General features: G+C 48.9%; 1 protein-coding gene across 4 annotated transcripts in view; it reads left to right on the top strand.

Moving 5' to 3' along the window:
• Positions 1-10,074, top strand: part of RAB3IP (RAB3A interacting protein) — a 59,904-nt gene that overhangs the window by 1,126 nt on the left and 48,704 nt on the right. The window lies entirely within an intron of this gene.

Below are 10,074 nucleotides of genomic sequence, written 5' to 3'. Positions count from 1 at the left end.
TCTTCCGTGTTACAAAAATTCAACGTCATAGACTGTAGAACTATTTTAATACACAGGTAACTGCATATTATAATTATGTATCATAGGAATGCCTGTGTACAAAAGACAAAATAAAAATGTCATTGGCATTCTTTAGAATACTGCTGTATCACATTCCAAATTGAACTTGATGTCTTGTTAAAACATGACTGAGAACCTGGAAAACTGTTCCACTTCTGTTTTTACCACAAACTTGTGTGACCCTGGGCAAAATGCTTATCTTCAGCTTCAGTTCTTTATCTGTAAAGTGTCAGTAATATATTAGCTTTGCAAGTGTGCTGAGGCATAATTCATTAATATTTGTAAAGCACTTTGCCTTCCTTGGATGGAAGGTGCTATATAAATGCAGAGTATTATTTATTTATTCTCTCCCTCTCTCATTGTTTCCTTCTAGATGTTACCGTGTTTTTCTGCAGTTTCTTTTCTCTCTGTACATGTGAGACCACATTTATTTGCATCATCCTGCCACATTTGGATCAGTCTTCCTGTGTATACTTGTTACCCCTTTGCATTAGATGTTGTCATTAGTTTTGTGTTGCACTTATCCATTCATTAATCATTTGTTAATGCAAACCTTAAATATGGTTTCCTATACTGTTTCTTCTATTGACATTTGGTCACTGAATAATTGCTGTTTCTGCATAGTCCAACTTTAGGTCTTTTGCTTGGGTGATTTATTTAGTTGGGAGTCAGCAGAAAAAAATAATTAACCTTCAGTTAATTTGGAGGGCAAGTTACTTACTTTAGTTAGGAAGCTCTTATTTTGTTGTACCTGTTTAAGGTTAAACTTTACAGAAGAACCAGAACACTTAAGAATGGCAATGCAACCCACTTCAACTCAGCACGTCTTTTCCACCTGCCCCTCCCAGCACACGCTTCCTTATCGCTCTTTACACACTTTCTTATTGTACCCATATCAGGGCACAGAAAATTAATTAACTCCACTATAGGATAGTGCTGTCTGGGACAAGTACTATCCTATAGCAGAGTAATTTATGCTGCCACAACGCATGTGTAGATGGGGACTGGGGCTGGCTGGGGCACGAGGGTGCTACAGTGTGGGAGCTGCCTGCCAGTATCCCTGCACTGTAACATCCTTGTGCCTCTGCCACCTGCCACTTGAAGCCTGGGGCTGACCTCCAGGCCCCCTGCCAACCTGGGGCTACTCCACCTTGGTTCTGTATGTTGCAGTCTCAGGTGCATGTGTAAACACTGTGCCCGGGAGAAATAAACTCCAATGCAAACACACATACATAGACATGTGGGGGGGTGCACATGTGTGGTTCTCCCCATGTGACAACATTTAACTGTTAGCACTCTTACACCTGCAGCAGGTGTAAAAGGTGTAATTAGCAGTAGCTCTTGCCTTAATATTTCCTCTTTCATGTCACCAAACAATTCTGAAATATTAAAAAAGAAAAAAAAATGAAGACTGCAGGAATAAATTGTTCCTGTCATGACAAGCTCTGCTTGCCAATTCTCTGCATGATTTTTCCCTTTCTTGATTTTTCTTTGTAGATGTGTGCTGCCTGTATGCTATCAGTTCCCTCTTCCTTGCACCTGCCCCCAAAAGACATGGCCATTTATAAGAGGATTGTAACCTGTTGTAAGGTTTCTGGGTACTATGCACACTTTGAAATTCTGCTTCAGTTACAGACGTGTTTAAAAATGTCTGTGTACTTTAGATATGCATTTATATAATTTATGGAGTGGCTTCAGTGGAAGTATATAGCTGTTTCTGCATTTCTGAAAATACCTTTAAAAATCACTCCTCAAAACCTCTGTGGACTATTTTGAGACTATGGCAAGCCTAAAGAAAAGTTTGGAAAACTTTCCAAAAGGAAATAAAGTACAATTTAGGATTCTGGCATCTTACATGCCTTTTCTAATTTGCTCTGGATTCTTTGCCCAAACTTTATGCTGTTATGGCATCTGGCATGCAATATTTGCTGTATATTATTTAAATTTTCTGAAATTGTTGTGCATGTGCGTGTCTGTGTGTGGGGGAAGAATTCAGAAGTTTGAAACTAATCTGATAGTGGGTAATGAGCAGTAGGCCTGTGTGAATAGGGAAGTATTCGATTCAGATTTGGCTGATTCAGAGGATGTTGATTTGATTTGGATCACTGTCCTGAATTGATTCAGCCAAATCGGCTTTGGAATATTCGGTGCCGATTTGGAGATTTGGCTATAGACTATAATGGGGAATTGCTGAAATACCTATAATTTTGTCATTTTTGGGCTGATTTGGATAAAAGTTGCAGGGTGGTAGCCCCTTCTGAGGGCATGAAGCCTGCCAAGTTTCAAGGAGATAGGTGCAGGGTTTTCTGGGAAACTGCACCTCAGGTTGCTGACAAGCAAAACATGTGACATGGGTGCCTGTGTATGTTAAGGCATGCCCTCACTGGCGCTGGGGCACGGTAGTGTGCCCCAATGAGGTCTCCTCCTCCTCTACAGCCTCAGTCTGGTCCACCACCTTAAATAACAATAGGTAAGCACTGCAGCACAGTAGCACTAGCTACTTTCTTTCCTTTTCTGCAGGAGCTTCTTCTCCAGCAGCTGCCAGAGAACTCTGTGCCAGTCCCAACCATAGGGCTTAGATGTGCCCAGGGCCCTGCCTCCTTCTGGTTAGCTGACTGGGGACAGGTGCTAGGGCTGTTGGTCTAAGGACATGGCACTGGCAGGGAAGGGTTTTGGGTCAATCTGGTATCTTTTAGTAGACCAACTGAATAGTTGGAGAAATGTATCGTAGCAAGCTTTCGGGTTGAAAAACTATTAGTTAGGCTGAGGAAGCACCTGCAGTTGGTGTGTGCTCTTCCTGGATGGAAGGGAATAGTAAAGAAGCCAGAGGCTGGCACGCAATGCAGGCAATAAAGCCAGTTAGTGAAAAGGGAAAAAGAGGAATAAAGGGGTGAGAGAGACTGGCGGGGGGACATAAGTTTCTGTATCTAGGAGGTTAATGAAGTGAACTTCATAGGCCCGTCTGTGAAAAGTAGTTTGTAAATTCTAACAAGCACCAAACCTTGCTAACCTCATCATCAGAAGCGAACTTCCTACAGCCCAAAACACAAAACCTGCCAACGTATCTCCAGTACCCCCACAAACTGTGCACTAGAAGCTATCAAAGACAAGAATACCCAACTACCTGTGGGGGCACATTTTTCACAAAAAAACACTGCGCCTCCAGTCTCTCAAGCCTGATTCTCAAAGGGAATTTACAAACCACTTTTCACAGACAGGCCTATGAACTTTACTTAATCAACCTCCTAGATACAGAAACTCATGGACTCAATATAGACAGTCGATTTATGACATGCTACAATGTGCTGGACATCTGACTCCCCAGGTACCTCTCCACTTTTACCTGCTACATCCCCCTTACCCTACCCCCCCCAGCCTGTTTCTCTCACCGCCTGACGCCTCCACTTCCATTTTCACTGACTGGCTTGCTTGCTTGCATTGCATGCCATCCTCTGGCTTCTTTACTATTTCTTCCATCCAGGAAGAGCACATACAACAACTGCAGGTGCTTCCTCAGCCTGACGAAGGGTTTTTCAACCCAAAAGCTGGCATCCCAGGCAGCTAAGCTGAGCTCACTTGGAGCCTCACAACTGCACTGCATCTAGCAAGCCTCAGGTCTGTCAAAGACTTTATGGGTCTGGGCTTTCCCCAGCTAGGACTGTGTGTGCGCGCGTATGGCGGCTGGAGGTTATGGCGCCTCCTACCCACCTTTCACCAGGGGGATCCTCAGTCTTGGCATTTCTTGGGGCTGTCGCACCACTGGCAGTCCCGCCAGGCCTTCCGAAACTGCCAGAGTGCAGTTTTAGTGGTCATGCCCAGGACCTGGGGTCCCCTCCTTCCCCATAGCCCCAGCCCATACCTCCAAGTTTGTCCTGGCACGGGAGCTCAGCAGGGACATGTTCTTCCCCTGCTGGCTGGTGATACAGTAAGTGCCACCTCCAGCTCAGAGAGCGGGGTATTAACTGGTTTTAAAAAAAAAATGGAAGTAGGTGTGGGTAGAATGAGGAGGGTGGCACTCTCTGCATCTGCAGGTGGAGCTTAGGAAACCCCAGCAGTGGGAGGTTGGCCTTGAGGAACACCAGTTGCTCCACCTAACCAGGATCCAAGGAGGTGCGGTGGGGTGTCACAACGTCCCCTGCAATGCTGAACACCCTCTCGCTCGGAAAACTGGGCGGTGGACAGGACAAGTGTTCCTGGGCAACCGTGGCTAGATCCTGTCATCTGGCTGCAGGTTGCCCAATAGGCCAAGGGGTCGCAGTCCAGTGGCTCCGTGTCCTCCATGAGATAGGTAGCCACCAAAGTCTCAGCGCTACCTGCCCGAGGCTGGGGTCTGGTGTGTCTGGACCCCAACATTGAAGCCATGCCCTTGGCCCACATTGGCAGCGGATGGCGTGGAGGAGACTGTCTGGTGCTGGTGCTGTGAATGCTGGCACAGGAAAGTGGATCCCCATCTTCCACATCCCCTCACCTCTGTCCTTCTGCCTCCCTGATTGTTCACCAGCACCTCTGTCCAGTGATTGAGGTTTTTGGTGCTGCCAATGCACATGCTCCCCTTGACCTTTGGGTTGCACATGCCCGCCAGCATGTGGACTATACTGGACCGCAAGGGATCCAGCCATCCCCCGATGCCCTCCTTCCGCTGCCTCACCAGTGCCTGCATATCTGGTGATAGTGGCTTACCCCAGCCAGGAACATTGATCCCTTGGAACTTCTCTATTTGGTTCTCAAATTCCCTCACTATGGGGATCACCTGGCTAAGGAGGGTATTGCTAGTGCTGAGGGTCTCAGTGACCTTGAGGAGGGGCTTGAGGACCACCAAGATGTGGGAGATGGTATCCCACACTGCTTTGTTAAGGGAGCTACTGATCCCAATCTCCCCAAGCAAGGCCAATCTAATGGATGGCCTTCTGTTGCTCCACCAGCCTTTCCAGTATTAGGTATGTGGATTTCCACCGAGTCTCCGCATCCTGCATGATTTTGTGCTGCGGGATGCTCAGCTCTGCCTGTTTCTCCCATGACATCTTGCCCATCTTGATGCTGTGGTGGAAGTAGCCTGCCACCTTCCTGCACTTTGAAATCAGCTGGGTGGTAGTGACAGCACCGTCACTGGCAGCCCTGTCCTGCTCCAAGGCGTCCCTGACTATGAGATGCAGCCTGTGCGCCACACAGCGGATGCCAACTTTGTGACTCTGCATGGACCGCCTTGACCATATTGGCCTCACTGTTGGTGACCATGAACCCGCTGGTGAGCTTGCCTTGCCCAACAAGTCACCCCTGCACCATGCAGTTCGTGGCCACCATGATCTCCCTTGCTGTGTGGGGCTCATCCATCACCTCCACTTGAAGGAGAGCCCACTAGCGCCTTGATTGATCGCATCAGTGCCCTGTTGGGGAGATTTAGGCGTGATCTCCACCCCAGCTGCTCCGGATGTCTCAGGTGAAGTGCAAAGTTACCTGTGGCTTTGCCTTCCGCAGCTCCTCCCTCAAGTACTCTCTGCATGCCTCATACCAGGAGGGCACCACCATCCTGTTAAAGGTGGTGCATGCGGGCACTTGGTAGGATGGGGTCACGAGCGCCATGAGCCACCTGAACCCTGGCCACTCAACCAAGGAGAAGGGCTGGCCATCCAAAGCAAGCATCTTCCCAATGCTTTGGTCAGTGCTTCTCAAAGTGTTGGTCCGCGGACCAGTGCCGGTCTGCGAGCCACCGGTTGCCAGTCTGCAGCGAGTTGCCAGGAAAGAAAGAAATATATTTTCAGAAGCATAACATTGATATGTCATAGTGCCACAGTTAGTACATTCCAACACTCCAGGTGATGTCACGTCATGCGAGGTGAGGAAAGAGCAAGAAACATCCAGTCGCGCATTTGTGTAGCGCTGTTACATGCAGTTGCTGCCACCGGCTGAACCGGGCACCAGTCTCTGGCCCACTGGAAAAAAAGTTGCCGGTCCGCCACATCAGATAGTTTGAGAAGCACTGCTCTAGGTGACCTCTCTTGTCTTCTGAACATGTCCCCCTTGTCTGCAGCTTTTCCCCCACCACTCCAGGGTGACCTGCCTCTGCTTCGCGGGGACGGGGGCTTTGGAGCAAGTGGAGGACTTTCCTTTGGGCATGCTCCCACAGGTGCCAGGCTGAGGAGGAAGAAGGTCAAGGGGGTGCTGTCTCCTGGGATGCAGCACCATTGCCACGGTGGTAAAGTGTTTCACCTTCTTGCCCCGGGTGATCTGCCTTTTGTAGTGCTGGCAGATGGCATATTTGGGATCATATGCCACCTCAAAATGATCCCACACTACACTACTCCCCTGCTTCTAGGTTGAGGGTGGAGATCCTGCCTTATCCCCCTCCTCAGCAGGCAGAGGCACAACAACAGGGGAAGCTGAGCCATCTGCCCCCACAGCTTCCTCTGATGTGCCTTCCTGAGAAGGAGACCTGGCTCTAGGGGAACTTTGAGGGGTGTGGAGCACAAACTCAGATTTCCCCTTGGTCCCCAAAATTTCTTTTGTTAGGGCACTCAGGTCCCCTGGTTCCAGATCCAGCTCCTCTTCTGGCAGTGGGAGGCCCACGCTGGGAGATGAATTTGGGGTGGAGGAGACTGTCTTATTCTGCTGCTGGTGGCTATTTCTGGTGTTAGGGGAGGGGGTGCAGGTGCAGGGACAGGTACTGCTCCCACTGGCAGCAGAAGATTCATGGCTGCCAGGAAAGAGGATGCATCTGTTTGGGGGGTGGGGGGAACTTGCAGCTCTAGCTCTCCCCTTACCCCCTCTACTCCCTCTCCCTTTCCTGCCAGAAGACCTGGCACCTGCCTTTCTAGCATGCTTCATATTCATCTTTCCCATGCTGGAAAATGTTTGTGCGTACAGCTGTAATATCTCGTCATCTTCTCTGATGTATGACTGTGTCTGACTACTACTTCTGTGTTGTGTTTAGTATGTATGTGTGTGTAACTATAACTGTATATAATCTCTTCTTCTGTGATGAATGACTGGCCTGACAGGAGGTTTGCTCACGGAGGCTTACAACTCTGCCACTGCACCCTGCGCTACCATCCCACGGCCACCTAACTGGCTTTGTGGGCAAGTGGCACAGGGCGCGGCAGTAGCAGTGCAGTGGCAACCACTGTGTGTGGGCCACATACATGCTGTCCGTTCGGGGGGTGAAACGGGGCTTGCATGCAGCGGCATGCCCTGCAACCAGCTGCACGGCTCTGCGGTGGTGCGGGGTGGTGGCAGCTGCATGCAGAGTTGGGGCTCAGACTTGCCCTTCACCCCTGTAGCTTGGAGGTAAATGGGGCTTGGGGCAGGGCTGAGGAAGATGGTTGAGGGCTGAGGGAGTGGGGGGTGCTGCTGGCCCTGGGTGCCACACCCCAGCTGGGAGCAAGGGCAGGGGTGCCCCTCTGCGGGGTATTTTGTGGGCAAGCGATGTGGGGCGCACTGTGGTGGTGTGTGCCATGTGTGGGCTGCACACGTGCCGCCTGGCCCCCTGCCCAGGAGAGGAAAGTTGGCATGCGGCCCAAGCACAGCTCTGTGGCTGGCTCTGCAGCCATGGCGAGGGATTGGGGGAGGGGAGGAGGAGGGGTGGCTTGCGCTTGCGTGTGGCACTGCCGCTTACCTGGAGGCCTGTGATGGCAGTGACAGCTGCTGCGTACAAAACCTCCGGCGGCTTGGTGCGGGGTGGTGGTGGGGATGGCTGCGGTCCACCCAGCTACCACTAGGCTGCCCGGTGGCTAGCTGCACAGGTCTGCGGTGGCAGCGGGAGGTTTTGTACGCAGTGGCCGTCATGGGCCTCCAGGTAAGTGGCAGTGCCACATGTGAGCCCAAGCCCCCTGCTGCTCCCCCGTCCCTTGCTGTGGCTGCAGAGCTGGCCACGGAGCTGCGCTCCGGCCGCATGACAGCCTGCCCCTCCCCCTCCCTGGGAAGGCGGCTGGACAGCATGTGTGTGGCCTGCACATGGCGGGCATCACCACGCTGCACCCCACGTGGTTTGCCTGCAAAGCACCCCGTAGAGGGGCACCCCTGCCCTCAGCCCCTGGCCCTGCTCCCACCTGCAGTGTGCCACCTGGGGTCGGCAGGACCTGCCACTCCCTCAGCCCCCAACCATCTTCCCCAGCCCTGCCCCAGGCCCCACTTACCTCTATGCTCCGGGGTGAAAGGTGAGTGTGAGCCTGAACCGGGCCTTGGCTGCCTCAGAGGCTCAGGCCCTGCCCTCCCCCCTCTCCCTTCCCTTCCGTCCAGGGTTGGGAGTTTCCCGCCCTTTTTGCAAATCGGCTCTTGTATGCTGGAGCTGTGCCAGCCTGCAAGAGCTCTTTGCAAAAGCGGAGAATCCGCAGATTTCTCAGCTAAAAAGAGAAATCCTCGCTTTCTCTGATTTAAAAACAGGATCCGTGGTTTTCTCCGTTTTTCTGTGGGGAAACAGAAAACCTGGATCCCTGCTGATTACACTACTGTGCAAACCTCTCAGAAAAATGATGGAACAGCGCATGAATGTATGTAAATTAGTGTTTATGGATGCACAAAATTAAGTATGCCAAATAATTAGATGATAGTTGAAAACTGTTTGCCCTCACTATTCAACTGTCTTGCAGGATTGTTCTGAATTTGTTCATTTTTCAAGATGCATAGTGTTATTGTGTTGTAGTAACATTTTACAGATGAATGAATTGAATTTACATTTTACATAGATACTTATTCAGTGCTGCTAGCTTTTACTTTTGTTTGAAGGCATTTTTTTTAATTGAAAGACAACTTTTTTTCATCTGTCATCCTTCTATGACAGATGAGCATTCACTAGCAAGTTCAATAAGAAATATGTAAACCCAAATATATAAGCCCAACTCCACTCTTCCCCAAAATCTGGTTTAAAAAACAGCAACCTTGATTATTAGCAAATCCTGGCTGAAGTAAACCAAAGGGAACATGTTCCAAAAGTTAGGTATTCCCAACCTGTAACCAGAAGAGCAACTGCTCGGAAGCCTTTACTAATTGTAATTGGCTCAATATTGAACGAGGAAATGAGCAAAATCAAGTAACCAGGTACCAAATCTTTTATGGTTTCATTCGTGCTAAGCTTACCTTTAATATCACTTGAAAATTTATTGGCAGCCAACATAGACATAAACAGTGATGATCTCGATGTGAAGTTACTTTAACAGACTACCTCTTTCTGTGCTGGTGAGAGATTTTTTTTCTGAGGAATTTCAAGACATAGCTTCATGTATGCAGAGTGAGATGGAGTAAATTATTGTTGAGACATTTAGTTGAATCTCTTGTCAACTTGGAACTGCATGTCCCAGGGATCAGTGTAGCATGGTCTCACTCTTATAATTCAGTACTTCTTGCATGTGTTATCTCTTAATTTGTGTCTGACTGTGTTTTGATTGGGTCAGCTGTGATTAGTGTTTAAAGAAAGCATTTGATGAAGTAAGCTGCTGCTTATGAGAATTTATTCTATGCCTCTCTGATTTAGTTAGCTTAGAAGATATCTTGCTTTCTAAAGTAAGTAGGTCAGTGACATTTATAATACCCAGATGAAAAGCAATTATGTCTTGATGTGTACAGCATTCCGCAGCTTGTTAAATAGTTCCCTGTAAGACTCAGGCTCTTCTGTTTTAAGTACCTGACCTCTCACGCATTGTTTAGAAGCTCATTTGGAATACCTGAGGAGTGGCAATACAGGGAAAGCCAGACTTCACATTAAAGCAGAGCAGTGGAAAGCAAGTCTTTTGTACTTCAAGGTGTTCTTCATTGCAATAAGAAGGCTAAAATGTTTGTCTAGCAGGTGACACCATGCTGACATAATGTATTGTGGAGTTCTTCTTTGGAAGTATTAAATTGTCTGGTATCACCTGTGGCTGGCCCTTTTTCTGAGGAAAGAAGCACTATTGGATATCATAGGTATAGCATTAAATGAAGAGATGTAAGAAGTGCCATCTAGACCGATTGCAAAGAAAACCAGCTTGTCTCTTTCTTTTGTTTAAAAAATCTGGACTCACTACTGAAATCCTTCTGCCTAGAAGT

This window comes from Alligator sinensis, unplaced genomic scaffold (genome assembly GCF_000455745.1).
Source record: "Alligator sinensis unplaced genomic scaffold, ASM45574v1 scaffold506_1, whole genome shotgun sequence".
Lineage (NCBI taxonomy): Eukaryota > Metazoa > Chordata > Crocodylia > Alligatoridae > Alligator > Alligator sinensis.
Note: the sequence above shows the minus strand (reverse complement) of the source record. Positions and strands in the feature narration are given on the sequence as shown.